The sequence below is a fragment of the Carlito syrichta genome, unplaced genomic scaffold, assembly GCF_000164805.1.
Source record: "Carlito syrichta isolate Samal-C Ts95f unplaced genomic scaffold, Tarsius_syrichta-2.0.1 Scaffold305724, whole genome shotgun sequence".
In the NCBI taxonomy this organism is placed as follows: Eukaryota; Metazoa; Chordata; class Mammalia; order Primates; family Tarsiidae; genus Carlito; species Carlito syrichta.
In genome coordinates this window covers 443,343-448,971 of record NW_007249820.1, presented here as the reverse complement: position 1 = coordinate 448,971, position 5,629 = coordinate 443,343, and the positions used below count along the sequence as shown (strand labels likewise).

Sequence of the window (5,629 nt, the reverse complement as noted above, 5' to 3'; positions counted from 1 at the left end):
CGCGCTCCAGCCTGGGCGACCAAGTGAGACTCCGACTCAAAAAAAAAAAAATAAAATTGTAGGCTTAAGTTCTTTCCACTTCCATTCACATACATCATACACAGCCCCGCGCTGGATGAGTTGAAACTCATCGACTTCATTTTTTAAAATAAGATTTTTCATGTATTCTATCTCCATTAAAAAAGTTTCCATAAAAAAATAAATTAAATAATATTTTTCTGAAGATTATAAGGAAAGCATTTATTCTATTTCCCAGGGCCACACGAAATACTGACATCCCTCTGAGCATTGACTCAAATGAAAGAGATACTTAATTGTTAACTCTTGCCTAAGTTATGGTGGACAAGATAGAAATATGACCATATTGTTTAAGGCTAGTTATTACTGCGTCTTTATGTCCTAAATAATAAAATACTTGCATACTGCTTCAGTCTATGTGCATTAGAGTTGTGTTTCTTTGAATGTGCAAGTTTAAATCAACCTCTGCATTTTATTTCATAACTCAGATCTCAAAGTCAAAATAAAGTCTCAAGTACTTGACTTAAACTGTTTTAAAAATATAAGTTAGTACAGGTATAACTCACATGGTGTATTAACTGTCATTTGGAAAACTTTCTCTTCTTAAATTTGGAGTTTGTAAAGTGGATAATTACAGGTGCAATTAAAAATGTGTTATTTTAAAGCATTTTGCAGTATAGCCGAGAATTACCACTTGATTTATCTTTTGTAAAAACATTCTCATAGCGTTAAGTTGCTGAAAGTAAGTTGGACACACAGAAATATAAATTACAAATAAAAAAGAATAGATAGTACTATTACTTTTAAAACCATAAACACTTCTACAGAAATGCCTACAATATCACATTTATCTGCCCTTGAAAAATATCTCTAGGAAATCTATCAGTAATTAATGAAAAAGATTATACTATTAACCTTTAAAATTTAGGTAAAGTAGGTTTCAGTTTTTATAGAGAAATTTTGTCATTTGGGAGAAACAAATGAGAAACACTTTTTTACCTTCTTTTTGAGTCAGGGTCTCACTCTGTTGCCCAGGCTGGAGTACAGTGGCATGATCACGGCTCATAGCCGCCTCAGCCTCCTGGGCTCAGGTGATAATTCCACCCCAGCCTCTCCAGTAGCTTGGACTACAGGCATGTCCCACCATGCCTGTCTAATTTTTTGAGTTTTTGTGGAGAGGAGATCTCACTGTATTGCCCAGGCTGGTCTTGAACTCCTAGGCTTGAGCAATCCTCCCGTCTCGACCTTCCAAAGTGCTGGGATTACAGACATGAGCCACTACGTCCAGTCCAGAAACACCTTTTCAACTTAGTTTGCACACTGTTGTTTAAAAGACTCTTAGGAATTAATTCTAATAAAGGTAAGTGGGATAGGTATTTGAGCTTCTCCAACACCACAAAACCATAATCCATTCAGAGGTACCGTTTTGAGATGTGCTGAGATGACCCTTTTGAGATGAAAAGATGACAAAAATAAAATTTTCAAAGCCTAGAGAGTCCACACTTTTTTGATACTTTGACCATTTATACATTAGGTTTTTATTTTATATGTTATGGATAAAAGTTTCATGATATATGTGGTATCAAATTGCTAAAGGTGGACAACTAAATTTATTATGAAATTGTTATACTAGGTTATTTTTATAGTTTTTCTTTCCCACCACAATAGTCAGCTTTAACACCACCTTTCTAGAAGACATCCAGATATCTTGGATTATTCTAGGGTATTTTTTATAGTTTAATGAGAAATATTACTTGCCCTTCGTGATTAAAAAGAACGTTTTAAAGTACAATTTACTCTAGATTTTGTATTTTTTGTTACAATGTAGAAATGCTGTGCACCTAGAAATATATATATTAAGATCAGCTTATTTTGTGCCTACCATAGACTTTAAATTGTGGTATGATGAAAGCCTAATAATTACGTGTTGAACAAATAAACTTTCATAAGCCTAGTGCATTTTTAAAAATCCAGTTATTGACTTTTTAGAAGGCTCATTATTTATTAAATCAAGATTTTTCTGAAAATGATATAAACCAATAAGGATCTCGATATGTCTCTCTCTCTCTCTCTCTCTCTGTCTCTCTCACTCTCTTTTAAGTAGGAGACTTTAAAATTCTTTGTGTACAGATGCTTCAATAAATGAGGCCAGATATACATTAGCAGAATCGATGGAAGTAGCTGAACATGTTGTTTTACTTGCAACCCCGGAAAGCTACTATTATGGCCTGGGTTAACCATTCCCAATTTTGTTGGACCGGACTTTCTGCTAGCTCTTAAGGAGAGTTCGATGGTCTACTCCCTTTATATTCTCTTTGCAGACGGGGAATCAAAGAATCCCTTGGCTCCTCGATGCAGGCAGGGCAGTGTGTATGCACCCAGACCCCACAACGTGGCCTTCCTCGTGGTTTCAAAAGTGTGCATCATCCATGCATTCTCTGTGAGGGGGACCCCCTCACAGAGGCAAAAAATAATTTTGATGGAATTAAAAAGTACCCCTCGGTCATTTTATATACATATAATATAAAATTTATAATGTATTTATATGTAATATCTTATCTATCTGTCTATCTATATCCATCCATAGTACCACAGCAAATAAACAGATGTGCAGTGTACCTGTAGGACTAAAGCTCCTTGGGGTGGGAGCTACTAGGAAAATAAACGTCAAGAAATGTTCCTGCAGGGTATGAGGAGCGTGTGGGTAGGGTGTGCACAGTGGAACAAAACTTAAGAAGCACTGTGTTGCCGGGCTCGGTGGCTCAGCCTGTAATCCCGCGCCTTTGGGAGGTTGAGGTGAGTGGATTGCCTGAGCCCGGGTTCTAGACCCGCCTGGGCAGTGAGACCTCATCTCTACAATAAAATTAAAAAAAAAAAAAAAGCACTGTGTTACTGACGTTGTCTCTTTGGGACTTGTCCTCAAGGGTGCCCGCTAGGTTCTGTTGATCTCCCAACAAACAGTGCCTCGGGGTCATGGTTGCCATCTTCAGGTCTGGTGTGTGAAGTTCACGTTAAGGACAGAAGGGTAAGACTTCAGTCCCGGTGTGTCTGTTCCCTTGCTTCTAAAGGCTCTATTTTGCAAGACAAAACAAAACACTGCAGCCTCATATTGTCCTTCCCTTGGTATTGATGAGAGTACTCCTCCTGAAAGTATTTCTCAAGTTGCTAAAAGATAAGCGTTTTACTGTTTTTAAAATGAAAAGACACGGAAAGTGTCTTCCATGGCCGGCAGCCTCATTTTCTGCCTCCCCTCCAGGGCCAGCGGCCCCAGCTAGATGAGGGCAGGCATTGCCTGTGCCACAGAGCCTCGAAGGCCAGCGGCTTAAGATGAAGCTCTGATACTTTTAAATTCTCATTTTCTTTCCTACGGACACCCATTATTTTCTGAGTAAAAGACAAGGACATCTGTTCATTTTTAATCAGTTGACTTTGAGGTTGCATGTTTAAATTATAGAAAGGTCTACAATAGAGAAATTATCATATCTATATAACAAAAATTATTTATTTTCTTGGCAAAGAAAAGAATTTAGCCACTATAAAACCAACTTAAAATACACTAACATTTGTTTGTGTAAACATGGTTTTGTTTCTTAGAGTTAGTTACTATCAGTGCAACCCTTAGTACACAACAGTTTCATTTCCTTATGAGTCAACATGGTTTTCATAAGTGATATCTTGTTTTGTCTTGGAAAGATTAATTAGAAGAAGCTGATATCATTATTATGACTGATGCATCGAAAAACGGAATTTTTGAATTTTACTAATAGGAGAAATTTTGCTGTTTTCTGACCCTTCACAAAAAAATCCTGCATACAAAGCAGAATTTCCTCAGCAAGTTGATATTATATATGTCACATATACGAGGGAGGAACCCCCAAAAACCCATAATTTACTTATAAAAATAATGTGTATTTATTCTTACATTTTTAAACTTCAGTCATCTTTCTTTGAAGATACTCTCCATGCATTACACCTACTGAGATGCTTTTTCCACTGCTCAAAACATTTTTTGAACCCGTCCATTTTGATGCCTTTTAGTGCTTCTGCTGTTTTCTCTTTCACCTCTTCCTCAGCAACACGTTTCCCTTTGAGGACTTTTTTCATCCAGGGAAACAAAAAAACAGTCACCCAGGGAGTGATCGGGAGAATCAGAAAGGTGGGGCACAGGGTCCTGCTGGTTTTGGTCAAACCTGCGGAATGCTCAGTGTAGCGTGTGCAGGTGCCCTGTCGTGGCGAAAGGACCAGTGAATCACCTGTTTGCCACCGCTGGGGGCGCTGCTTCTGCAAATTGTGAAGCCACCTCCTCAAACCTTTAGGTGTAAAATCTTTGGTTGACGGTTTGATCCGGAGGAACACATCCCGAATGTACTACAAGGGGCTCTCCTTCCAAGAGATAATTCTAGTTTTTTGGGGGGGGTCCCCCATTGTATATGATACTCAAGTTGTTTCTGTTTTTAATTTCAGTTCAATAAACAGTAAATATCTCCATTTTTTGGTGTGGCTAACATATGCGATATCAGCAGTAAGCATTAGGCTGGAGACAGTTCGTTTCACCGTGATTTTGATACATATTTTTTTTCACTATTTTGGTAGTTTTAATAAGAGAACAAGGAAGTGAACCTGAGAAATCATCCAAAAATTTAAAACATTGCCCTGAAAGACACACTGTACAAATGGAGAAACAGGTTCCTGTTGTGTAGAGCCGACTGTTCCACTGTGTTCTCCTTTGCTGGCTTGTGTGTATGTGTGTGCGCATGTGCCGGTGTGCTTTGTGTGCATGCCTGTGTGCACCTGGGTGTGTGTGTGTGCCTGTGTGTACGTGTGCATGCCTCTGCAGGCGTGCGTGCCTATGTGTGCCTGGGTGCCTGGGTGCATTTGTGCACATGCCAGTGTGTGTATGTGTGTATGCTTGTGCATGCATGCCTGGCTGTGCATGTGAATGTGTGTGCATGTGTGTGCATGTGCATGAGGGAGCATGTGTGATTGTGTGTGCGGCTGTGCATGTACCTATGTGTGCATGTGCACGCCTGTGTGCACGTGCCTTTGTGTATGCCTGTGTGTGCATGAGTGTGCGCCTGCGTGTGTGCAAGTGTGCACGTGTTTGTGTCTGCATGTGCACGTGTGCCTTCGCACGTGTGCGTGTGCGTACACGTGTGTGCGTGCGCATGGGGCGCGCATGCGTGTATGCCTTGCTTGTGTGCGTGTGTGCCTGTGCATGTACATGTGTGTGTGTGCGTGCGTTCGCGTGTGCACATGTGCCGAGCCTGCGTGCTCCCCTCCCCGGCACCCCCGGGCGCTCTGACGGCCTCTCCAGGGCTGGGAAGTTCTGCGTGGCCAGGTCGTCACTGACTGGCAGGCCTCGGCGCCTCCCCTGCCGCCTCCGCAGGCTCCCGCCTCGGCGTCTTTGCCCGGTGGGCCGGACCGCTGCTCCCCGACCCGCTTCCCTCCCTTCTCGCCCGCGTCCCTCCCCTGCCGCGCTGGCCCGGCCTCCTTCCCGCCCGCCCTTCCCGAGGGCCGCTCTGCCTTCAGGCTTCGGCCGGGCCCCCGCGCGCTCGCGCCCAGGCCGGGCTCGGCCAGCCCGTCCTTTTGCTGCAAACGGGAAACACGCATG

The 5,629-nt window shown here is 42.0% G+C and overlaps 1 protein-coding gene across 2 annotated transcripts in view; it reads left to right on the top strand.

Moving 5' to 3' along the window:
- GBE1 (1,4-alpha-glucan branching enzyme 1) overlaps nt 1-5,629 on the top strand; it is a 146,050-nt gene that overhangs the window by 88,478 nt on the left and 51,943 nt on the right. The window lies entirely within an intron of this gene.